The 27,477-nt window shown below is 40.1% G+C and overlaps 1 protein-coding gene and 1 long non-coding RNA gene across 2 annotated transcripts in view; one reads left to right on the forward strand and one right to left on the reverse strand.

The window, feature by feature from the left end:
• Window positions 1–3,718, reverse strand: part of LOC145986662 (uncharacterized) — a 176,183-nt gene extending 172,465 nt beyond the window's left edge. The window contains exon 1 of the long non-coding RNA XR_014441599.1: window positions 3,308–3,718. This is a non-coding gene — a long non-coding RNA (uncharacterized LOC145986662). The remainder of the gene's footprint in view (window positions 1–3,307) is intronic.
• The window catches only part of lms (lateral muscles scarcer), a 270,244-nt gene that overhangs the window by 137,329 nt on the left and 105,438 nt on the right, over window positions 1–27,477 (forward strand). The gene's annotated exons all lie outside the window — the stretch shown is intronic.

The raw sequence follows: 27,477 nt of genomic DNA on the forward strand, positions 1-27,477 counted from the left end.
TTTTATTTTCTAGGATTAGTGTAAAAGTAATAAATTTTAAAATCCTACAACAATGTAGATTTCTCTTCTAAGGAACTTCATGCACTACAAACTATTAATATTTTATTCCTTTTTTTAGTCAACAATACCGAAAACTTGAAATATTCTCAAGAATTTCTTGGTCGTAAGCTGAGTATATAGGTCGCATACCATCAATTTCCAAATTCTTAGATGTGCTGTCTGTACTTTTCTATGGAACGGTTTTTGCTTCATGAACAAGTTACATTTCTTTAACATTTGTTACATATGAGACTAATTACTTATGGAAGGGGGTGAAATTTACAAGTAACTAGGTAAGCCTTTGTTTCCAAGAATACTTGAGATTATTGTGGGGAGAGAAATGCCAGCCCCCCTCCCTTCCCCCGGTGAATTCGCCCTGTCATTTTCTGCTGTCATTCAACTGCACTTTTAGAGATTAAGTAATATTTACAGTATTTTACCGTTAAAATTTAACAGTCTGCCTGTTCAGTCCCAAAAACGGGACGAAAGCACTTATTATTTAAATTTTATTACTTTATCATGCATAAAGACAGATAATGTTTATAAATTATAATTGCATGCACCATAAATATATTTTTGAAAAATGAATAATTCAAATTATGTGTAATGGCTACTAATACTTTAAAGGGCAATGGTTATTATTACAGTAGTTGAATGGTTTCGAAAATTGACGGTTGTATACCGTCATTTCACCAGTCAACTTTTACAGTGTACCGAAGAAAATGACATACCGTTTTTAGATAATTAACGGTCATTACATAGCTAACCTAACTAATGTAATTTTAATGATTCAGTTTTCAAAAATATATTTGTGATGCACTCGATTGCAATTTTTTACTTTTTATCTATCTTTATGCAATATAATATATTCACATTTACATATAATTTAACAGCAGAATATTCTGAATTTTTTGACAACTTCAGTGTACACACCACATTAAAACGTCAGTGCCAGCGTGTAGCACATAACACTTTATTATTAATGTGTCATTATAATTAAATCTTAAGGAAGACTTGAGAAGAAAGTAACATAAAAATGCTCAGATTCGTACATAATATAATTATTAATTACACATAAAAAATAAAGATTGGTTTGAAAAAACAAAAAATCGTTTGGTGAAGCTTTTAGGTAATTACAATCCAAAATTTAGTACCATTTACTAAATTTGAACAAATTCTTTGGTAAATTTAAACGACCGTGCACGATTACTAAAATAACTTGTTTTTTTGTTAACAATATTTTTTGTCGCCTGATTAAACAAGTACCGGAACCTATTTTCCTTTTGTTATTACAAACAAAGTTTTTTCCCTCTCTCTATAAACGAAAAAAAAAGCTACTGAAGCAGATGCATATATGTGTTAACATCGTGTAAAGGTATGCCCGAAATTATCTGTATGGCAGATTACACAGCGATATGCTAGAAAAAATACATTAAAATAATAGTATGTGTTCTTCGTGTTGCACGGTACTATGAAGATACATAAAGGTTGTGAAGATCGGGTCTCTAACTCACGATCGTGGTGGTGTGATCAGCACCAAGATCCTGGTCGTCTTTGCTCCCAAAGTTTGCCCATGTTCCTCTCCCCCTAGCCGACCCGATGTCCCATTGTTTAGAGGCTATTTGAACCACAGAGTAGCTTATGCACGTATATTGACAGAAAAATTCTTGCCTGAGGCACCCTAACAGACAATCGAACTTTCGTTGTCCAAGTTGCAGCCATACGCCTTATTGGTTGGACGACCTCAGTTCACAAAGAACAAGAGAATTATCTGTAAACAATACCCTGAAAGAAAACTGCACATTTGAGTGCCGCTACATTAATGTATGTAATTTACACGTTTGTAATGTATGCACGTTTACATAACATAAGAGTAAATGAACTGTCTTTTAATATAATATAACTCTTCGCACTTACGAATTTACAGTAATAATAATATAGCTATGATACCCTACCCTAGCTCTAAATGTGAAAACGTGTAGCCAACGTTAGTTTAGGATTGAAGCAGTGGTGAATTAATTCTAAATTTTGAATTGATGACGAAATTAGAATTAACATGCAAGCCGAATTTAAGATCACTAAAAGCAAATGTTAAAATCAAATAAGAACCATAGAAATATTTATTCGAATACTGTTATTTGATTAATTAAATATCTGAAAATCGAATACGTTACGATTATCACAAGACTGTTAATTAATAGTAATATTTACCAAACTTGGTATTTGGTAACAATAACTGAGAACAGCAATTAAATATATTAAATAATAAATACGTCAATGAATTTAGAAAGTGTCTAATGCCTAGCGAACAGGGAAGTTTATTTTAGGCATAGGCCCATTCAACAAACACGAAGAATGTTGTAGACGTACTGATATACTGAAGTTAAAAAAGTATTAATGCTGGTCAACATATGGCAATTTAAACGTTATAATTTATGCGGTAAGATATATACTTTTAGTAAATCGCTGCAGTGTAATTAACTTTTCCAAAAATTGTGCAGATTACAATAATATGACAAATAAAGTTTCATTTCATGTTAGTGGGAATGGAAGATGTTTGTTACATTTCTTAGCTAATGTTTCTCAAGTTTTTATTAATAAATATTCTTTTTCAACTAGACAATCAAGTACCTGTAGGCTATATACATGTTAGAAATTATCATGATTCTTTTGATATGTCAGAATTCATGAATATCAATCAGCTCAAATATAGTAGGTTACTAAACAACTTCATGGAACTATATGCATATATAAATTGTGTGCCAATGTTATAATTTACTAGATTGCAAAAAAAAGCACTATTTTGCATACTTTTGGTACGCTTTCTAGAAAATATTGATTACAATCATCATAATCATTATTCATTCATCCTCATCGTCACGATTAATCTGACAGTAGGCACTCGCGACGTTGTACAACATAACAAACAAACATGTTCGAGGGAAGAATGAAAATGAAGGTTGATGTTGTGAAGGTAGAATGGGGTGGGTGGCTGATATCACCTACTGCATTGACACACTGCGGTTTATCGGCTGGAGTAGGTGGAGTAACTATTTGTTACTGTGAAGGCGAGGGTTGGCAAAGTGGGAGGGGAAGACCCTGGAAAGAAAAGGGGGAGGGGAGGAAAAGTAAAGGAACCGTCTGCAACGTCATGGCCTACACGTCCAAGAGGAACACAAGAAGCAGCATCAGCAAGTTCTGTAATCCAAGAAAATAATAATAAAAAAAGAACATGACAATGCGGAAGGGAAATTTTGCTTGAACTTACCACACTGCTCCTCGATGAATGATATGAATGATGGCTTGAAAGAAACACACAAACACATTTCACACTTAGAATCCGTTGTCATCCTCCTCGATGCGACATCGAAAAAGTAAAAACGCATGTCGACGTTGACAAGAGACGCACGCAGACACGTACGAGGTATGTATAATTCACATTGTGTGACGGCAACGCTGGCTAGAGACCGCGAAAAAAAGAAGGCGTGAGCCAATAGAACAATTCACATTGTGCTTCAACGGGAAGCTCTGCGGTAGTCCGAAATAGCCAGGTGTCATTGTTCTGGCAACTATGATTGAGGCTGTCGAAAACACAAAAGTGTCCAAGCTGTCCAACGAACAACACGAGAAGTAAAGGCGTCGCATCTTTGCTGTTCAAAACTCGCAAGCTACATTGGACGCTCACCTACCAAAAGGCGACCCAACGTCTGTCTTGCCCCCTCGCCTCTTCCTCTGCAACTCCGCCATATAATGATCAATGCCGGCGTAATGAGTATAATTTCCAAACGACTGTGTAATGCAGCAATTTTGTTCTACGATTATAATTTTTATCCAGTTCCCCGTAATTGGAGGCGAGTTGGAAATTCGGGTCAAAGCCGGGACGCAGTGATTAAGAGGGGAGGGTGGAGGGAAATGAGGTGGGGAGCAGGAGACACGTAAAGGTTGCAGGCCGGGGGACAATCATCTTCCCCTCCCCCTGCTCCCCCACTACAAGACTCTAACTTTGAGAAAACTGCCTCATTGCATGGATGTTTAGTACTTGGTGTTCGGCACGATAGTTGTTTTCGATCTTCGACGATGGTTAGTGGGTATTTAACAGAAATTGCTGCGACGGAAGATTACGGTGTACGGTCTGGAAGGAGTTAAGTCGATGATAGGTTGCGGGGAACAAAGAACTGGATCGTCAAACTTCAAGGCTGTGTCATCAAACTCTTAAAAATAACTCCAGGTCTTGAAGAAGAAGATAGAGGTGGGGGGGGGGGGCGATTCATTGCAGCGCTCTTTCTTCAATGAAAGTCTCCGACGAAGAATCTCCGATTGTTTCTGTGTCAAAGGCAAGATCGGTGGGCTTCGATCAGGATTTCTGCTACGTCATCTGCTTCCTTCCCCCCTCTCCTCTCTCTCTCTTTCGGCCTAATTCGAGCTCCTGTAATTATTGGCCCTGGGCATCAAAGCTGCCCTTCCCATAAGATATTCTGTCTTTCATTAGCGATCATGATGGGTTATCCTACCCCCACCTCCTTTTCTCTCTCCCCAAACGCACGCACGCACAAAGACACATGTTAGGGAAGACCAGGTAGGTTTGCAAACAAGCTCAGAAGCACCAGCAACTTTTGAATCGTTAGTTTAATTTAGCCACAAGCTAATCTTCAAGAATGCAATGGTTTCCTAGTGATCCTCATTATAAATGTGAGATCTTTCTTTTTTTTAAGTAGCGTTGTAAAATTTTCACTCGGTTTGCTATAACTAATGAACTGTTTGGCACCACTAACCCCGGAGGTTCTCTGCGGTTGCAACAAAAGCTTTCTGTCTCTTCCTGTCTTGGACAAGTAAAATCCAATTTCCCTTATCTCCCCGGTCCATTTCATCATTATCCTTGTCGATTTTCTTACTTCAACGTTATCCCTTATCTACTCCTGACAGATATACTTCAACATTGCCTATTAAACACAAGTGTAGTCAAACAGCATTGTCAATTCTACTCTGCATTCTCCTTGTCGATATCTTACCAGTCCACTTCAACACTGTCCTTGATTCCTTAACAGTCCACTTCAACACTGTACTTGCCGATATCTTACCAGTCCACTTCAACAATGTCCGTGTTGATACCTTACCAGTCCACTTCAACAATGTCCGTGTCTATACATTGCCAGTCCACTTCAACAATGTCATTGCCGATACCTTACCAGTACACTTCAACACTGTCATTGTCGATTCTTGACCAGTCCACTTCAATATTGTCTGTGTCTATACCTTGCCAGTCCTCTTCAACATTGCCCTTGTTGTTTAGCTCAAATTTACTTCAAACATAGTTTCCCGAAGGGCTTTCCTTTCCGATGTATTGCTTATTTCTCCATTATTGTTTCCATTCCACACACGAGCATTGAGCATTTCTCCAAATACTAATCCCTTCTTTATGCAATGTATCAAACGACATTTACGAATTTTTACTTTTGCGAATCCTTGTTTGCGTGAAGGATGAAAGTGCACCTCCAAGTTACTTTATATTTAGTATTTTTTTTATTAGAAAATTAATATAAGACGTATTATCTTAATCAGTGGCCGCGGTGGCTCAGTCGGTAACGCGTCTGACTACCATGCTAAAGGTCCCGGGTTCGATCCCCGGCCGGTTCAAATCCGGGAACTTTTCTAACGTTGGAAGCGGCCCCGGCGCCCACCCAGCGTCGAATAACATTGGTACCTGGGGGAAACCCTGGGGGGTAAAGGCGGTCAGAGGCGTGATGCTGATCACATCACCCCCACTCACGACCGGATCAAGAAAGTGAGGGGCGTTACCCCCACACCCCCTATTCGCCTTCATGGCGTGGTGCTAAGCACAGGGGAGCACTTTACTATACTTTTTATCTTAATCTTGTCATACCCTTTCTTGGGTTCATTATCGTTGGAAAGCCTCGTATTTTATTCCTTGGAAATAGAAGTGTGTATATAAATAAGAACTTACTATATACTGGGTAGCCAGAATTAAAGTTACCCAACTCAGAGCCCTCTGTAGCCTGTTTCAGGCATCGTAGAACTATGAAATTTGGTGAATCCTCTATGCAGTCCACGGGGAAGATGATGGCGATAGAAAAAATAAATAGTTCAATTTTCCGCCACCAGGTTGAAATGTGGCGCTGTACTTCCATGATGGGTTGTACAAATAATCACGTTAAGTGGTTTAGCTGAGTTATTAATTAGAAAGACATTTGTTAGTGGCTGGAAGTTGCGAGAAAATAATCTCTCGTTTATTGCAAGATTGCAAGATAAAGGGAAATTCATAACCAATTGACCAATTGGAGCAGTTTACGTCATTATCTACGATGGGTCAAACAGGCTACAGAGGGCTCTGGGTTGGGTAACTTTAATTCTGGCCACCCGGTACATGCATGAATGTTTGAATCAGGAATACGATCGTCGTTTAGACTGACCAAGTTGATGCTGCACCCCGGAAAATATTCTAACCAAAATAAGAAAATCTGGACATGTGAAATGTGTAAGCTATATTGTTCTGTTTTTTTACTTCTGATTACAAACTGATGTTTTCCTAAACAACCAATTAAATAAAAAACAAACAAACAATTGTTTGCTATTCTTTGATAATATTAATTCAATAGTAATACTAATAGTTTTCTTCCTTGTGAATATAGTTTATTCATTTATATTTTGATTAGATATTGAACTCCAAGGGATCCCGGGTTCGATACCCGGTGAAGGCACAAGTTGTTCGGTTCCCACTTTAAACTGTAGGCCCAGTCCCGATTAGCCTTACTGCGCATAAAGTGGACTTAAAACACCAAATCAATCAATTAATCAAGATGTTGAACTCAGATATCACCACATACGAATAATTTTCAACAATAATGTTTTGGCATTTAAAAACTGTACTGAAGGTAAACGAATTTTGATTTTCCTGATAGACAGGACTTAGGGTGTCAAAACCGGGGCACTTCGGAACACACCTAGACGTTTGGTCACTATACCGCTATGCACTGTAGGGTCAATTATGTGATAAACCAAACACATGAAAACCTTTTCGAGAACGCAAGAAGTGTCAGTTCTCAAAAAAGACTGGTTTGTTTCTTTAAAATGAATTTTCGCTGCGTCCTAATTACGAAATTGAGCTAGAAACAATAAGCATTAGTTAGGTAAATATAATGAAACAGGAAGAATAATTTTTCATAACAAATTGATATATAAGTAGCGACCACGACAATCGTAAGTCACATGACGAAATCAGGCATCAGGGAACACAACTATTCCGTTACGGAAGGAAACTTCTAGCACTGTCAAATTCAAACCGGAAGAATCTGATACAAAAATATTGAACTTTATTCCCTCAATTTGGAAAATGCTAATAAGTGTTACAGTTATTGTAACACTTATTATTATTATTATTACAATTTTTTGAAGGATTTTTTTAACTACTTGACTCTAAAGTGAATCAAGGAAATCGTGAGAAAATTACATCGAAATGAACACGTTACGCTATATGGCACACTTCTGTAACCTCTGTCTCTCCACTAACAACTCCTACATTTATGCAAGGACAACATCGAAATTCTTGCAAAATTTGAATAACCGTCAATGTTATTTTCGTAGTGTTTTATAGATTCATGTCAAAATATTACATCGTTTGAGAGGGACCAGGACACCTTGACCACCCACCCCCACCCCCTTTTGTACGGGCCCTTTGGTAAGAATGGTGAAGATTGGATTTGATTGACCGTGCTCAGGGTAAGTAAAGTTGGAAAAAAAACATTGTGTTCGTCTTTACAAATACCGAAGAGTAAATCAAGCAAAGGCAATAGAATTAGACACTAATTTACATTAATTTTCCCATTTAATAACAAAATATCAATAGTATTATTTAAGAAGACCATTTTCTCTAACTTCACTTGTTCCCAACGAAACTTTCCTTCGAATATGGGCTTCTTGTTCTTTGTATGCACACCCCTTAACTTTTTCAAGCTGCAGAAATATTTTTTATGATTTTTATAACTTGGGGCGACTTGCAGGAAAAATAAAAAGAGAGAGGGAGAAGCACAGAGAAACAAAAGACTTCAGAAAGGCGTAACGTGGGAACCGAAGTATGGGTGTATAATTTTCCAGTCGCCTGCAGCATACGCACCAAGATCTGGCCCCCTTCCCCCCAATAACATACTAACACGCAATAAAAGATCGGCTTCTTCGCTTGAGCCCATCTTTTGTTTCCGATGCCCCCCTTCTCCTCTTCTCGATGTGGTCGAAAGCTCTCTGAGCAGACAAAGGAGATCTTTTGCAATGGAATTGCAAATTCTCGGTTAAGTGCAGTGGGTTTGCAACTGCAAGACGTTCGCAATTTATGGCTCTGCATCCGATGCCTTTATAGTTCTTTTGGGGCCAGCGCATGAGGACCATTGCCTTGCCCACACACACACATACACACACAGCGCGCTACGACTCCAGTGGCCCCTGGTTCGAATCCAGACTTGGGCATGGGTGTTCTTGTTGAGTGTCCCTTCATCACTACCACATCATCTCTCATCCTCGTCGCGATTAGCCAAAAGTGGCAGAAACGCCAAGTAAAATAAACCAAATTTATTAATCAACACACAAGCTCAAGCAAAAACTTACTAGAAACACACACACAGGGATCTTCATTTAACCTTATTTAAATAGGTTAAGTGGCGTAGGTTACACAGTTAAGCACAGTTGCAGATGATTTAGAATAATAGAAAGACATTATAAGCAATGTAAACCTTAGGAATCTTCAATCAGATATTAACTTGCTCAATAATTGAATCAGTCACACGAATAACGTTTTATCCAACAAAAGACAAACGCCACAGGAACAGCAGAACAATCAGTCATGTTACTTTCTTACATCTTATTACTCAAACAGCAAGTTGCACTGTGCAGAAAACTCTTCCATCTGTTCATAAAACGTGTCACTACTGTATTCTATAGAAGCCAAAAACATTTTTTTCCAATTTAATTATGTCTCTGCTGTGTCTGTTGACAAAACTGTTGGTTTCAACATTGTCGTGTGACCGATTCAATTAATTAACAGTTAATGGGTTAAATTTGAACAAAGATAAAACAAAGCATTTAACATTCGTTAAAAAAGCTCACGAGATTTTTTCAAATTATTTTGTAAATGATTTTGAAATTGATGTCTGAATTTAAATTTTCATGTTCTACAAATTGTTAAGAAAGCTAGAGCCATCCTAAGCGATTTCCTATCTTCATGGTCACATCTAATTCCTAATTGTAATGCTATTTAAATTATAAGTTCTCCTAATATTAGAATTCGCAACTTTTACTTGGAAGTGGATTTGCACTAAGTGTAATTAATACTCAATTCGCAGAGAGTGCACAGAAATCGTTTGTTCGGTTTATTTATTTCCAAATACGTGTTTTGGAGTTTTAGTTTTTTTTTTCCTTCTTTTAAAGTCCACTTTATGCACCGATAGGCTAATCGTGACTCTAGATATAATTAAAGTGGGTTCCGAACTACAATGTGCCTCAATGGCGTATTGAACCCCGAACCACTTTATTACAAGGCACGGCGTTATCAGTAAGCCATCGGAGAGTCCAGAAAGCATTCTATTATAATTATTATAAACCAATCGGGGTGGTTCAGTCGGTTGGGCGCCTGATTGTCATTCGAGAGACCTGAATTTAATGATCTCGAGTAGAAATCTTCTATCGAAACGAGGCACGTAACGGTATCGCGTTACTTTTGGAGGTAAGTAGCGGTATCGCGTTACTTTTGGAGGTACGTAGCGGTATTGCGTTACTTTAGGAGGTACGTAGCGGTATTGCGTTACTTTTGGAGGTACGTAGCGGTATTGCGTTACTTTTGGAGGTACGTAGCGGTATTGCGTTACTTTTGGAGGTACGTAGCGGTATTGCGTTACTTTAGGAGGTAAGTAGCGGTATCGCGTTACTTTTGGAGGTACGTAGCGGTATTGCGTTACTTTAGGAGGTACGTAGCGGTATTGCGTTACTTTTGGAGGTACGTAGCGGTATTGCGTTACTTTAGGAGGTACGTAGCGGTATTGCGTTACTTTTGGAGGTACGTAGCGGTATTGCGTTACTTTTGGAGGTACGTAGCGGTATTGCGTTACTTTAGGAGGTACGTAGCGGTATTGCGTTACTTTAGGAGGTAAGTAGCGGTATTGCGTTACTTTAGGAGGTACGTAGCGGTATTGCGTTACTTTTGGAGGTACGTAGCGGTATCGCGTTACTTTTGGAGGTACGTAGCGGTATTGCGTTACTTTAGGAGGCACGTAGAGGTATCGCATTAATTTTGGAGGTAAGTAGTGGTATCGCGTTACTTTTGGAGGTACGTAGCGGTATTGCGTTACTTTTATAGGAACGTAGCCGTATCACTAGTGTTGTCCACGAGACGAGACATGTCCCGTCTCGTCTCGTTTTCGAGACGAGACACGAAACGGGACAGGCTTTTTAAAATTCGAGACGGGACGAGACTGATCACCTGTCTCGTCTCGTTTTCCAGACGAGACACGAGACGGGACGAGACGGCTCCTGAAAAGTCTCTTCTCGTCTCGAAAGTCTCGAAAAAATATAAACAAAATAACTAATCAATTGCAAATATTTAATTATTCGGAATAAAGCATTTTCTTTGGAAACCCAAAAGAGCTTCTATTACAGGAATAGAGATCTGTAAGATTCCCCCTCGAAAAATCCTAATTCGTCACACGTTGTCCTTAACGAATTTGCCCAGACTTTAAGCCCAGTGTCCCTGTATCTTCATACTGAAATTTCATCAGAATACCTTAAATCTGGCAACTATCTGCTACCCCAAGAGCGCTCTTCGATTCATCCTTGCGCAAAACGATCCGGGGGTAGTTACCGCCAATGTTTACTACGGCCCTGTTCCAGCCATACTGGCGACAATCGTCATAAAATTTCTCGTCCAAACAGACCCTTCTTACATTTGCGACCCTCTTCTCAAAATCCACAGCAGCCTCGAGTGCTGGTTGCAAACTTCAAAGATTTCGCACTAAATACCTAGGTAAAGGTAAAGTTCCAAGTGCATATAACACAGTGCCATGAAGTCACATTTACGGGATGTGGGGGAAAGGTCATTTTGGAGGCGAAGTGATCAGCATCACACTCCGGCTGCTTTTGCTCTCCAGGATTGCCCCCATGCACCAATTGATATGAGGCTGTTGAGCCCCGGAGCTACTTTATGCGGGGACAATGCGAAATAATTCCGACCTTTATTCACCCACTCCGGGATTCGAACCCGGGTCTCCCGCCTGGCAGTCAGACGCCCTAACAACTACACCACCGCGGCTTTAAAAAGCTAGTGCAATTAGATACTCTGCTTTGACGTAACGAACATAAAATTGCCTGAAGTCATAGGAGTAATAAGCGACATGCGACAGCAACAAGTGTCGCTTGGAAATGTACCCCAGTAATAAATGCAACCTTCCGAACGGAAGCGACTAGACCGGCAAGCGGCACGTGTTGCTTTGTCGCTTGCGTGTCGTTCGGACTTGGCCGTTTTTTAATAGCTTGCATTGTGTCGCCTCTGTCTGTTGGTAGTGAATTCACAATGAAAGCTTGCTTATAGACTAAGGGAGATTTTACATCGAAGCGACACGCCATCCGTAACACATGTCGCTTCAGGATTTCACCAATCGAACGCAGGTTTGTGCTGCCTGCCATGCTGTGAAACGTTGCTGTTGATTGGCTCGTTCCAAAGCAACGTGTGTCGCGTGTCGCTCCGGTCTGAAATCTCCCTAAAGGAGAGTGTAGCTCGTAGCTTTGGTGTGAAAATCCTGTGTCGCTTGTCGCCTGTCGCTTCAACCTGAAAGCTATCTTGTGGCAATTTCACACCGAAGCGACAAGCGACACGTATAATTCACACCCAAGCGACAAGCGAAGCAATCCTCTTCAGTCTGAAGGAAAACATTCACCCCGCATCCGTGAAAAACGGACCGAGGCTACAAGAGACACGTGCAGCTTTTCGTGTGTCTTCTGTTCGAGAGGTTGCATTGACTACTGAAAGTTCGCTTCCAAGCGACTCGTGTCGCTTGTCACCTATAACTTTGGTGTGAAGAAATCTTGCTCACAGCAAACTCTTCGAACCGAAGCACGACGTGTCTCTTGTCGCTTGCGTGTCGCCCAAATTGGGTCTTTTTCTTAATATCGAGCGTAGAATCGCCTCGATATGTTAGTACTGCCCGTGCGGTGAATACTTTTATCATAGACGGAACGGAAGGGGATCCTGTCGCTTGTCACTTCAGTGTAAACCCCCGTGTGGCTTGTCGCCTGTCGCGTGTTCCGTCTGTCTGAAAACTCCCTGCGTGTACGATGGATAAAGAGTGGATGAGAACTAGAAAAGCAAGGCAGATTCTATACATTATCTAGCTATTGATAATCAACAAACTTTATTTGATATACTCATGTTCTTATGATTAAGGAATGATATTTATTCTCACTATAGCTACAGTGACCAAAGTGATTACAGGTTTAACCAATTTTCGAGAATAATATTTGTGATGTCTCCCAGTTATAACTTTTGTTGGCATAATATCCTGGATTACTTTCACGAGACGAGACAAAACGAGACGGGACGAGACGAGACAGAACCCTTCAAGACGAGACGGACAAACGAATATTTTCGAGACGAGACAGCATTTTCACGAGACGAGACGAGACAGACCAAAGTCTCGTCTCGTCTCGTGGGCAACACTACGTATCACGCTACTTTTGCAAGCAAGGTAAGGATTACTACAACGTGTCAATTTTTTTAGTAACTTACCGAACTACATGTTGTTTCGCACTTGCTTTACTTTAAGGAAGAGCCGACACCTATTATTCATTGACTTAAATTAGAGTTTAGATTGAATTGCGTTAGTTTCATAATAAACAAGATTATAAATTACTATAATATGCGTGATAATATCTTGACAATTTCTCTTAATGGTTTCATGATAAACAAATAAATATGGAAATATTTTTTCTGCTTTAGAAATAATGTTTACTTCATAAGCTGAATGCAACACAAATAATTACTATGGATATGGAAGGATGTAGTCGGTTGTAATAAAAACGCTGCTGCGAAGGCTGATAACTGCTCTCCCCTTTCCTCCCTCCACGCAATCCCGTTCATCTCACGTGTTCATTGATGGGGCCGTCTCGCGTCACTACTTGCGCAGAGACTTGTTTCCGTTCGCCTGCTCCAGAGATAGATGGGACAGAGTATATCTCCTGAAATACTCGCTTCCTTTCATGGCGTTATGTGTGTTGCATAACTTTAGGACATCGTTTCTCAACCTATAGGGCGCGATCCACATCTGGGTCCCGACGGGACGTTTGGTGGGTCGCGAAGTCGAGCTCAAAAATTTATTTACTGTGTCTTAAAAACCTATTAAATTTAAATTACTAAATTATATTGTGTTATCAATTTAAATTCAACCCGTGCTGTACTTAATGCAAACTCTACAGTAAAGCTGTACATTTCTGTTATTCGCGCTCTTTCATTGCTTTTTACCGCCATAAAACATAATCGGTATTTAGTTAGATGCTAGACTAGAGTAAATTAGTCTTTCAATTTACATATTTACTTTTCTAGAATGAAGTACGTGCAATTTGCGTAAGCAAGCGTAAAAGAGAACTTCTTAAAGTACTCGATGTTAGCAAAAATATGATTATAAACTGGGTGCACACCCCTACAAGTAATTCTGCCGGCGCTTATGGGTCCCATGAGGTGTAATATCCTTCAAGGTTGATTCCGGACTGAAAAATGTTGCGAGCCACTGTTCTAGAACGTTGAGCGAACTTCAGTATGAAGTCTTCAATGGAAAGTTTTGCTATCGCCGTAAAGTTAGACAACACACTTAACGCCATGCAAGCGAGTATGTAAGGATATACTTCTCATGCTTTGCACCGGCAAATAAATTTTTCAATTCTGAATTTATCAATGTAACACAAATAACTCGTAGTAAGGGAGTACTGTTACAATTACTTGTGTAATTTTGGTAACTCGTTACTAATGCAAGTACGGAAAAATTAACTTGTTAGCTAGTAATGCTTTACTTGTGTTACGTTACCTCCCCAACTCTGACAATATGACAAAACCATCCATTGTAATTATCTTTCTTAAGCTCATGGACTTGAGAGGATAATAATAATAATAATTTAGTAGAATTCGAAAACGACAACGTAAACTGGTTTTAACTTCACCAGGAGGGTGGCAAATGTAAGATTTAAGAGCTTTTTTGAGAATACTTCGAGACGAAAAATTTCCCTTCCAGAGTCTTCATTTGTTTCTATCTTTCTCACTATATTTAAATCATGCGCGTGCACTCCGGTACAGCAAGGCCAGCAGTGCTGACACACAACATAACTGTTACAAAATTACTTTAACTTTTGGGTTTTCGTTATTTCTTCCCTATTATGTTACCTCAAAAGAATCAACCTGCAAGCCTGCAAGGTTCGTCCCTTTCCGATATTGGGCCATCGACACCCTCTCGTGACGTGTTGACAAAACATCTCCGTAACATCACCCTGGCCAGCCTGTAGCCAGCAACGCCAGCAAGGGCCGAAAAATCAAGAGGCAACCTTGAAGGATCCAATGGGATGATACGTTATGTGGGGGGAAATTTTGTTTTCCAATCGGTAAGGACTGAAAGAAAGCCAGTGCGCCATCGGTTAAGTCTGTCGATGTCCTCAGCGTTGCGAACTGCACGATTAAGTGTCCAAGTGTACCGTATACTGTCAGCGATACATATCCACCAAGCTAGTTAAAATTTATATTCATAAATAAACTATAAAGTTTCAAAACACAGGTGAAAGGAAACACAGAAATATGATTGCTGACATACGGATGACATATTCTGTGTGAAGATAAACGTTTCAGAGCGTTCGGTCTATTAAGACACTAACATGTCCATGGACATATCCACCAAATAGAGTTGGGGTAAAACTCGCTGGCCTCGGTCACTCTTCTTTCAAGCGCTTTGCGAGGTGAAAAGTTATGGCTTTTCAGGCGGGTGAATTTCTATTTGTTTGCTTAAAAAACTTTAGTGTTGGCGTTGTTTACTATTTACTGCGGAAAGAACTACGTGGTCCCAAAGTGGATTTCTGAATATTGCAATGTGTGAGAATCTTGAAAATTGTTTCAATCTTCTGCGATCGTCTGTTGCAATAAATACGTTTGACAACAGACCAACTGAAATTCGAAAAAATGAACAACTGCGCCAGGACATTCATCGTTGCCCTTAATGACGTTAAGGAAACAATATCAGGCAGAGTGTTCATTTTTTCAGTGTAACGTACCATGTAGAGCACTGAATTCTTAGTTTTCTTAATTTTTCGGCATCTGCTAACCCAACGGAAAATGTCACCGCACGCCACTGATTTTTAAATGTCCTTAATTCTTCGCTTTCCATTTTAGTGGCGATGGGATACGATGCGCTCACCACGCGTCACCCAATGAAAAGCCGCTCTGGCAGTCCCTGGCTCTTCGAGGGCTGTTGCGCCACGGGGTCTAGGTTTTAAATTTCCTTTTTCGTCTCTTTATTTTCCGCTTTTCATATTCCCTTTCCATTACGGTATGTACCTCCATTTTTATTTCTTCCATATTACGTCTGCTTTCTAGTTGTCCATGTTCTCTTCTATTAATTTTCTTCTTTCCTCTTTTTGTGATCTTCTTTCTCCAAACATATTTTCCTTTTATTGCATTTTCTTACATATAATTATATGTATATATACATATATATGTCATATCCGTTCTTTCTTTTCTGTTTGGTTTTTTCTCACCTTTCCTCTCCTTTTCCTTAAAAAATTATAGCCCTTGGCTCGACAGCCCTTGAAGGGCCTAGGCCGATCTTCCGACTACCAGTCTCCCTCCCACAATCCTACCTAGAGGTTTGGAGATCTTCATCTGGTATTGGGGTGACGTGAGGTCATCACGTCGAATCCCCAGTCGTCGGTGGGTTGCCACCGATCACACAGGCCGAGAACCCAGAGACTGATCCCAGGCGGACTCGAACCTATGCCGTCCCGCAGTCTGAGTCCAAAGCACAGCGCCTTAGACCGCACGGCCACGGACATGTCAATGAAGTTATTTCCGATTTTGTAATTTTGTTTCTTAAATATCTTAAAATACAGAGGGTGTAATGAGTGTCGTTGGTACAGATCTAGGGCGACTTTGGGAGGAGGGGGTATAGGCGTCTACACTGGGAAAGGGAGGGCGGGTGATTTGAAAACGATCTGAAAATATTTTTTAAATTAGATGCTTGAAATGTGGTGAAAATATAAGCGTATAGATAATCAATCATCTGACATAATTTGGTCTAAAGTTCTCACATTTCAAGAAGAACAGGAGGTTGTCTCTTCCTCACTCAAAGGCAGCGGTAAGAAGAAAGTCCGCATGTGGTACAGTGGGATACATGAGTATTACAGTGCAAATTGTCCATGACTATTTTCATTAATTTTCTCTTACATCCTGTGTGTTTTTAAGCGATGGATTTTTATGTATGCTGGTGCAGAAGTTGTCAACAGCTTGTTTTGAGTTTTCTTTTAATTCTTGAAGCTCTTATTGGGTCAAATAGCGTGCACGAAGATGGTGATGGACAATTTGCACGGTAATACTCATGAATCCCACTGTACTGTTGTTGCTATAATAGATGCCGTTTAAGGCTCGGCTGGACCTTTGGCACCCGAATGGGCGAATTTTTTAAAGAAAATATTTTCCATTTGAAAAACTGCTTTGATATTCCAAAATATGAAAAATTACATCAGCTTAGAATTGCTTCTAGGGCATTGACGTGAATTCTTTCACTGTTGTCTAGATATTATCAATAGTTTCGTGATTACGTAAGTCTATTAAACTATTGATAACAGTGAAAGCAAATTACACGAAAATTCACGTCAGTGCTCTAGAAGCAATTCTAAGCTGATGTAATTTTTCATAATTTGGAATATCCCAGCAGTTTTTCAAATGGAGAGGATTTTTTTAAAAAAATTCGCCCATTCGGGTGCCAAAGTTCCAGCAGAGGCTTAAGAGGGTAACCTGGACAGTTCTATGTGGCCTTGTCCTTGTGGCGCCTGTGAAAGAGAGCAGACAACATAGCATTAGTCCCTTAGTGTCAGACAACTTTCATCTCTTAGTCGGGGGCAAGCTATGACCCAGCTCCTCAATTTTCAACCATCACAGAAATATCCATGTCTATAGGTTGGACTCACCATGTTAGTTCCGGACTTCTGAAGAAAAATAGTGTAAACACAGCGACGACAGGTGGCTCTGAATAAGGTAAAGAGTTAGTGGGAGAAAAATGTGGTAGTTCGAGGAAATTAGATCAATAGTTATACATACTTATTAGAAAATAATATTCTAATAACTACGTAATTTTCTCTCACTACCACATTTCCCCCCTACTAACTTTTTACCTAATTCAGAGCCGCTAGCCGCCGCTTTTAAAATAACCGAAGTATGAACGAGGAGTATGCCTGCCAGTTGAACAAAATACAGATGTGTTTTCAATTATTAGACATGTAATAATTGAAAGCGTCCATACAGAGGGTCACAATAGTTTTCACACTCTTTGAATGCTAATAACAGACAAACTAGACTTTTTGTATTTGAAGCTGCAATATCTACATTGAGTGAGTGTGTGACCGTGTGTAGGCATTCTGTTGTTTTTAGTTCCATTACAGCCCACCAGGCGGTAGGCATTTGTGTACCCAAAGTTGCAGAGGTGAGCAATTTTCTTTTGAGCAATGCCAGAAGTGTCAAATAACCTCCCAGATCTCCCAGATTAACACCGTTAGATTTCTATCTCTGGGAAACTGAAGAACAATGTGTATGCCCCCCCCCTCCACCCAAAGCCATGGTCACTGGATGGCATGAAACATGCGATTGGCACTACTACCTGTGCTTCCCTTCCTGTGGAAACCATATCTGCTGTTTGTTGATTTGTCGATCTGTTCTACAGCATTACAGACAAGGTATTGCTGCCAATGAACATCTATAACTTTATGGTACGTGATACGCAAAAAAGGTCATACTTACTGTTATAAGTGTTCCCATTATTAACGTTCAAAGAGTATAAACACTATTTTGGGACACTCTGTATATGTTTCAGGGGAGAATTTAACACGGAATAAATAGATTGGAAATATTTGTTACAAATGTGACGACTACTGTTATGTTCTGTTTGTTTATCGCTAAATTTCAGTGCAATTTCTGAATCTCGAGTTAGAGAAACGTTCTTGACAATGTACATGAATGTACATCTTCAATTGTTTAATTACAAGCTTAACTTACCATTCAGCCAGTGGCAAGGACAACCAAAGCCTACTCAGTGCTCAGAGCAGAATTTAACCCAGTAGCAGCTACCGTGTTGTTCCAAATTGTTCGCGAGAGAAACATCCTGATAACAGATGTCTCCACCTGCGGGCACGGCAGTCACTTGTTTAACGCAGTGGCTCTCTTGGAAAAAGGCACTTCTCGATTACTCATAAAACACAAGGTCCTGTCAGTTTGATCAGAAAATGGCCGGTTGCCAGAACTAACCGTTGTCGCAGGACGGAAGCCCGTATCAACGTACATATCTCAAGATGAAGGATCTGTGTTTAATCGCCACCTGGTATTAAAAAATGCTCTTGGTAGTCTCTTAATGACTAGTCTTGTATTAACTGGAAACAATGCATGTGTCAGACAGAAGAAACGTTGGAGTTGAATTCTAATTGCACGCAAGTCGTTATTGAAATGTATTTTTGTATGCTTTGTTCTTGCATTTTTTTTATGTTAAAATGTCCTTAGGGAGCATTGACAAGAAGATGCAGGTTTGCTAAAAATTGATATTTTTGCTTGATTTATTGTTAGCATTTTGATCTTGTGAGTACTTCTGGGCGCTAACGGAAAATTTTACAAGATTAACATCGAAGAAGTGGAAAAGTTATGACGTCATATTTACGTGTCGCCATAAGAAAGAAACGTTTTCAGGGAGAGATGAAAGTAGGGATAAACACACAGACAGAGAAAGGAGAGATAATGAAAGGAGACAGAGAAAGGAAAACGAAGAGAAGCAAGAGAGGAAGGAAGAGAGAACCGAAAGGGAGACAGAAGGAGAAATAAAGAAGCGTGAGAGGGAAATAATAAATCGAAAGAGGGAGAGAATTAGAAATAAAACCCAAGAAATGCGTAATTTGTGTTGTTTGTACCCAAGAATAAGCCTTTCTTTCAGTTCACACATTGTTGAACGGTATTTAAAGGTAATATATTTTTCTAGATAGCAGTTTACTCATTTTAAAATAACGCATCTGTTTTTGTCCTCTTTTTGAACCGTTCAAAATCCTGATTGAAATTTACGTTCTTCAGACGTATTGGAAGCTCGAGGCCTTATCCAGAAGATCTGCATCAAGGAAAGAAAATACTTAAGAATTTTTAGGATGATAAATTTTCTCACTATAGCCAGATTATGTAATAGTAGTTTAATATAGTAAGATCTCTAAAATGTAGTTTCGAATACTAGAGCATAGCCGTAAATATCTCATTTGTCGTCAGCAATTAGCAAAGGAGATTGTCTTTTCTACCACACTAGTTTTTGTTTGGACAAGTGGAGGGAAAAAAAACAATTAGTGACGAGGACAAATAGAAATTCTTGTCGTTCTTCCACCAGCTTCTACCAGCGCCATCTAATTTTTCTTACTGCAAACCCGTTCAAGAGCCGTGTTTCTTTTATTTGTAACGTGCCACAATGCCCTTTTTTTGTTGTTGTTCCTAGCGTCTGTAATTTCTGTTTTCCCCCGCACAGGTCTCTCATCAATTCACTCTCGGTGATTACCGCGACGGTAGAAACTTGTGGAGGAATCTCTTTCTGGTTTCAAGTTCCTGCCTCACCTCGCCCTTGTAGCTGTACCTCCGCTGTTTCTTTCTAGAACAGCTGGTTTGTTGACGTTTACTTTTTCTCCTTGCAGTGAAGGGAGTATTGGAAGGGGGAGGGATATCTCATGCTGACGTGTCTCTGCAATTAGGAGACTATTTACCGCTTGTCTTTTGTTACTTTCGTTTCCCCTCCATTTTCAGTCTCTCCGCCAGGTGTCACTTGCTAATGATGTGGCGTTGGCAGTCGTCCATTTTCTGTGTGACTGCTATCCTGAATATTATTCAATAAAACTATGATTGCTAATACCAAGCCCTGCGTTATAATCGATCTTAGCTAACAGAAGCGATGAAAATAGCCTATTAAAAAAAAGACATAATGAGGAATGAGGATAGAAATTAAATCAATATAGCTTAAATGTTTATTTTATTGTCTTTATGGCGTAGCGGTGGCTGAAAGGATGTGCCTCCGTCTTGTAGAACTAACCAGTGGCGTGATGAATACAAAATTTCAAGTATAACAATGGACAATCTTTACATTCAATATTTCAGATCTGAACCACCGCGTACAAAACAAAATATAAGAAGAGATTATAGTGAGACTGCGCTAAAGCCCGGCGTAGGGAACGCCTTTATGGCAGTGACCCGCTGTTGCCGCGTTTACTACAAATAAACTTTCCGTCAAACAATCAATTAAACGTACCTCTGTCACCTTTTTGGGGAAGAAGCGGCAAGCAGAGAAAGAGGATTTTGTCAAAATAACCGTTCTGCACTGTGACTGGAGGCCGGTTCTTATGGCAGCACTACTGTAATATAAAGTATTATAGATTACATGCATTATAAATTATACATGGAAATAACTAACTATTCTCTCTGCTTCTTTTTCCTTCTATCTTTCTTTTTATCTTTCTCTCTATTCCTCTCTCTCTCTCCTTTTTGTCTTGTTTTTCTGACTTTCTCAACCTCTCATTCTTCCTCAGTTTCTATAAATATATCATTTTCTTTCTACCTTTCACTCTCTCTCACTCCCCCCTTTCCCCGCAGTTTCTCTCTCCCTTTCATATTATCTCATTCTTACTCTATATCTATTTGCATCATTTTCTCTATCTCTCTCTATTTAATTTTATCGCTGTGTACGAATGATTCTGTAATTTTTTTTATAGGTTAATTTGGAAATCTACGACTTCACAAGGGGGCTAAAGCCCAACATGGCCCAACTTGTGACGGCGCCCCTGTTGTCCCTTGCGTCTGACGTTAAAACTTGATTCACATCTACGCTCAAGTAACGCTCAGATCACCCTCCCTTCACGGTGCGGTCAAATATTGTTGAATTACTTTTAAATAGAAGCATTCACACTTGGCGCTCCGGTCAAGGTTCGTTCCGATGGCGCTCAGCTCGGTGTCCGGTCACAATCGTGTGGAAATAATACTTGACTGGAGCGTGAGGGGGCGGAGCTTGACTTTGCCGAAGCTTAATCGTTGATATGAACGTGTGTATTGCTCAACCCACGGTTCAGTAGCAGTCTTCAGCCCAGTTTTGTGCGCAGAAGATGAGCGGGCTGAAGTCAAAGACCTATTTGAACACAGAGAAAGGCGAGTATAGGTAAATTTGATTGCGCAAAAAAAGTCCCAAAATATTTTTCTCTCAATTCTGTTTGTAAAACATCGGTCAAAATATGCAATTTCATAAACCCGACTAAAAGAAACTTAAGAAGAAACTGAACGAAACAACCAAATTACAATTATAACCAATGAAAAAAATTCAATAGAGGACTAACCACAAATATGATCCATAGTTGTAATGACCTTTCCTGCAAGAATTAAAATCCTTAAATCAAAAAGCTAACCTGTTGACGGTCATACTTTTTCCGGACAACAAAATTGTCATTTGTGTGTGTATGGAAAAGGAAATAATCATTCTTGATATCTAGCTCCGAATCAAGATTAACAACGAACTCATTCTTCATTTACGGAATACTAAACCAAATTATCGTCCTCCTCCGTAGTCGAGCGGGTTAAGGCGTTCACTCGTCTTGAGATCGTTCGCTGCGTAGGTTCGAATCCGGCTCTGGTCGGAATTTATTCGGCCTACGTATAGGGCCGGTGGCAACCCACCATCGTGAGGAAATTGGGGAGCTCCGAGTGAGTGAGCGTAATCCGGTCGAGAAGACCTACAATAACGGCTGGGGATACATCGGGCTGAACCCCCGACTATTCCAATACTGGTTGAAGATCTCCGCGCTTAGAGGTGACGAAGGAAAGTGTGGGAGGGAGACCGGCAGTCGGTAGGTATGCCTAGGCCCTTCATGGGCTGTTGCGCAACGGATTATTATTAAACCAAATTATCTCTTTTTGTAGTCGAGGAAGACGACTTTTCACACGATGTGCGTAACAATCGGGTCATTGAAACTAGGCTTAGAACCTGATGTTTATCTGTCACGTGTTGTGTCGGAAACTTTCTGATAAAAGAAATGGTCAACAATGTCGATATGAAACAATGAGTCCGAAAATGTTCATGCCAAACCTAGAACGACAAAGTAGTGTTTACCACTGTTGACATTTACAGTTTTGAACATTGTAGCTGCAAATAAACGTTTGCCGATTTCAAACAAAGTATATCAACAAACAGTATTATACTCGTACTTTAATAGCCAACCTTCGTGGCCAAATGGGTCCGGGTTCGAATCCCGGACTGGGCATGAGTGTTTGTGAGTGTCTATTCATCAATTTCGTCATATCACAACGCATCCTCATCTTCGCAATTAGTCAAAACTGGCAGAAAGGCGAAGTAAATCGACCATATCAATCAATCCCTGTTTTCGCAATTCTCTTTCTTCTCTATTTTCTTCTAATTAATGCCAGTGCTGTAACAGACAAGTCCGTCGTTGAAAATCTCTTAAACAATGTATTTAGCACAATCGGCTGGCTTTTTATACAGAAAAATCGGTGTACTCTGTGAAGAAACCAACACCAGAATCACGTTGATCGTACCTTGACCAGAGTGTGGATACCCCCTTACCGTGAGCAAAGCGTTAGGAGACAGTGACCTACCTACCTGAGTGTTGCTTGAGCGTAGATGTGAATCAAGCCCAAGCCAGCTCCAATTAGCGTCAATGCTCCAAAAACGAACCCAATATATTTCACATAAAATGAAGCTTCAAAAGTATACCGAGAGATGGCAGAGAGATCACAAACACAAAAGACTTCTCCAGCAACCTTGTCGCCTTTCTTTTTGAAAAAGTTTATAGAAGCTAAAAAGGCAGAAAATTAAAGTAATAATCGCCAAGAAGGCACTCTTCATATTGTGGCAATCTTACGCTCATTGGTCACCCATTACGTCATATCTTGTGGGCGTGGTGCTGTCCGTCGAGCGTCACGTTGCAGCTGCTGCTTTGACAGTTCTCTCGCGAGGAGGGAGAGGTGGGGAGGGAGAAAACAGCTTGGACGGGTTTCTTCCTCTACACATACCCCTGCCAGAGGCGGGCTGTCAACCTGTAATTAATAGGGTCGCTAAATTATGATCCTGTTCCTTCTTCCCCTGCCCCAAAACCCCTAGATACAGGAGCAGGAAGGAAAATATTCACCCTTGTACGGACATTTTTTCAAGCGTCGATGGTACAAACTACCGGGTACCGTGTATTTTTTTACCTCGTTTTATAGCTGCTAGGAGCAATAGTCTCGTTTCTTTAGGCGCCATTTTTTATTTTACTTTTTTCTTCTGAGTGATTTTGTAAGTTTTGGACGCCTTTTCACTGATGTAGTTAGTAGCATAACTTTTTTTCAAAGTTTAGTTGAATTCTCGTTAAATTTAACCATTCCCTGATTACTATAAGAATGATGTACCTGTTAGCATATCGTTTAGGAAAGATGGTTGAGTGACCTGAGCCTTAATATCATGGCCTGAGCATTCACATGTTGTGCGTGCAATAAATCCGCACAAATTTGCTGTAATGAATTAAATTTCTTCTTATAGTTGTTTCAGCCGCTTCTCATTCATCCTCATCGTCTCCCAACCGAAAATTTTCGGCGTGAGGGGGGGAGGAGTAGTTTTTTTTTACAACAAAGCTAAGCAATTAGTTTCGACTTCATAATTTATTAAGGATAATATAAAAAAAATACACAAAAAGAACGAAGGATGACGTATGTCTCTGTGTGCTTGTGAGTGTTGTGTGATTTCTCTTCTCTCTCTCTCTCTCTTTCTCTCTCTTGTTCCCTCTCCCCTCTTTCTCAAGTGATCATTAACAGATCTTCACTAATTCTGCAATAAAAGTAAAACTAAAATGAAAGACAAATATAACTATAAAATCTAATGTATTTAGCCTATATTAACAGAAAGTAAAAACTGAACAAGAACTTTTTCATAATAAAATAATTCAAAGTATTTTGTAATTTACTTACCGTTTTAAAAGTTTGGTAAAAGAATTAGTTTGCCACTTTACAAATATCTCGTATTCATATATACAAGTAACGAATGAATTCCTTTAAATATAGGGTCAAGTCCTGTAATACGGCCAGTCTTGTAAAATGGCCAGAAATTATATTTCGTACTGCTGTGCCTCGACGACTGAAGAGACATCTGTTCGAGTACTACCAAACTGTTGGTGAGAGTTATGGTGACCGTTCTGTGGCAGTGAATGTTTAGTTCCGTGCTTTGTTCAGCCGTACGCGTATTTTAATGAAACAACTGTGTCTGAAGGTGAGTAAAGAACAGCCATATTGTTATTTTGGTGATTTATATTCTTACGTAGCATTAGTGTTAGATGTGTGTTGCAAACGGGAGCGCCCTGTGTCGGTAACATGTGCTCTGTAGTATACAAAGGCACTGTGTGAAGGCAACAGGTGCTGCCATCTATGAGCCACAAACGGAACTGTGTATTGTTACATAGTCTTGTATAATGGCCAGGCTTCTGCACTTAGTGGTTTCCGAGCTTGTGGACTTGTGCCTTTCAATCCTGGAGCAATTCCCGAGTCTGCATACTCCCCTTCAGTGTGTTGTGTTGAGACAGAGGAAAATCGCCCGACAGTGGAGACAACACAAGCTGTAATCGCTAGTACACCTGGAACATCAGGAACCAACTTATCTACTTCAAAAGGACGAAGGAATCCAAGAAAAATATGAATTAGCTCATCATCAGATTCAATGTCAATGAATGGACTATGTGCTGATTCTTCCTCAGCAAATAATGTTAGTGATATAGAGCAACCACAAGGAAAAAAACCTTGGACGAAAAGTTCCCTCGCAGGCTTCCCTTCTTCCCGGGCCATAAGGAAGCATGCTCCACTCTCCCCCTCCTCTCCTCGTGGGGGTACGGTGCACAGGAGTCGCGGGTCTGCGCAGGTTTTTATGCTTGTGGTTCCACGCAGCAGTTATGCTACATTTCTTCAATACCCAGAAAGAGATCTACAGTAAGATGCAAAGAGCAGCAGGCCTGACTTCACCAAACCACATAAGGAAGATGTCCGAGAAGAAAGTGAATAAATTAAAGAAAAAGAGTAACAGAAAGTAGAAAGGGATCGAAAAAGTTACCCAACAAAAATCAAAAGATGGAGATAACGATTCACAGTGCACTTACTGTAACAGTTTTTACAGCGAAGATCATGGAGGTGAAATATGGGTTTCTTGTACTCGCTGTGGGAACTGGTGTCACGAGGAATGGGCTCATGCTGGAAATGTGGACATTTTAGTGTGTAAAGACTGAAGTACTCATTGAGAACATCACACGTAATAGCTTGGCCATATTGAAGAACTGTGTTGTAAAATGGCCAATTTACTGTTTTCGTGAAAATATTAATATTAGTGTGTGTAGAAAAAGTTCAACATAAACCATTTTTCCTGATTTATTACTTTCTGTATTTGCCTTTCATATTAAACCTAAATTCAAGGCATTTCCGATTATAGTTTACCATGTATTGTGTAAAGAAAATTTACATGGCTGTATTACAGGACTTGATCCTATTTAATTTGAATTATGTGTTTGTGTGTGTTTAATGTTTATTAATTTACTTTCCATTTAATAACATAATAAATACGTGCATCATTACACCATTCAATATACATTCATATGTGTGTGTGAATTAAGATATTCCTGCCGTCCCTACACCAGTTTTCAATAATTTCGCACCCTGCTTATCGTTGCGATTAACCTTGATAGCTAGAAAAGCAATATACAATAACAATAACAAGTGGTGGCAATTAGGGGGCAGTTGCCCCCGCCCATTTTCGCCACTTTTGCTACCGCACTATGCTAAAACTTATCTACAAAAGGAAATATACTGTCTTTGCCCCCCCCCCCAGTTTTGGCACCTTGTCCCCCTGGTTTTGATACCCAATCGCCGCCACTGACAATAACCATATGTAGACATAAGCATAACAGAGATTTTAGCCGAGAAGTGCAGACAGGCAATACAGGCTACGTACAATAGGCCAATGTGCATCTAAACTCTTTATAGGAACATGTAAGCACCGAAGCGTCATTTTTTTATCCACTTATACCAGGCCATTATTTCCAGCATACCTACACGATAACATTCCCACCACAATTTGAAAGCCATAGAAATCCATTAATCATTTTGGCTGTCATTAACAGACAGGAATTCTGCAGTCTTGATGCCAGAACAGTAGCTTGATAAGCACTACAGATAATGAACTACGTCCATTTAAGCCAGGCAACGAAGTGAAAAAGTAAAAGTAAAACAAGTAAAGTGCTCCCCTGTGCTATGCACCACGCCCCTGGCCGCCTTTACCCCCCCCCCAGAGTTTCCTCCAGGTACACACTTTATACGACGCTTGGTGGGCGCCGGAGCCGCTTGAACAGTTGGAAAAATTCCCGGTTCTCCCCCGCCGAGGATCGAACCCGGGTCTCTTGCATGGTAGTCAGACGCCCTAACGACTTTTTTGTTTTGTTTAAGGAAATGCCCCATACACGGAGGTATCCCCACCATTCACACTTTTTCTCACTTTTCAATTGTTAACAGTTTCTCAGTTTCTTATCATCTGGACAAACACAATACCCATGCCTTGCCCGGGACTCGAACCCGGAACCCCTGGCGTTGTAGCGCGCTATGCTAACCACTTCGCCACGGAGGTCGACGAACGACTGAGCTACCACAGCTACAAAGTGTGAACTTTTATTTATTTTTACGTGCAATGTCGTCTTAGAAATTTCAGAAAGATTGACTCCATCTATTCGTATTAGTTGTCTTCCTACATTGTGTATTACACCTATAATTTGGCACACACAGTATATGTACTAAAGGCACGGCCATGAAATTAGGCGGGTGGCAGAAGTTCGCGCTGTTGCTACGTCGGAGCACAACCCCGTGTGTTCGGAGGTTTAAGAGAATGAAGGATCTCGTTGTAGAGTTGGTCTTTGTAATCCATGTGATACAAACTGACAGTATTTGCTAGAAAGGTCACGGATGACGCAAAAGTGCCCAGGAGAGAGGTCGGTCTGACGCTCGAACTAGGCAACACAGCCCGCTTGACGTTGCGACTTTTGTCCCGCTCTCGCTTTGCTTTTCCCATATTTCCCAGCAGCGTGGGTACTTCGACTTTGTCTCTCTGAAATACAATTGCGCTTTTCTACAAG

This window comes from Lepisma saccharinum, chromosome 1 (genome assembly GCF_977018435.1).
Source record: "Lepisma saccharinum chromosome 1, izLepSacc3.1, whole genome shotgun sequence".
Lineage (NCBI taxonomy): Eukaryota > Metazoa > Arthropoda > Insecta > Zygentoma > Lepismatidae > Lepisma > Lepisma saccharinum.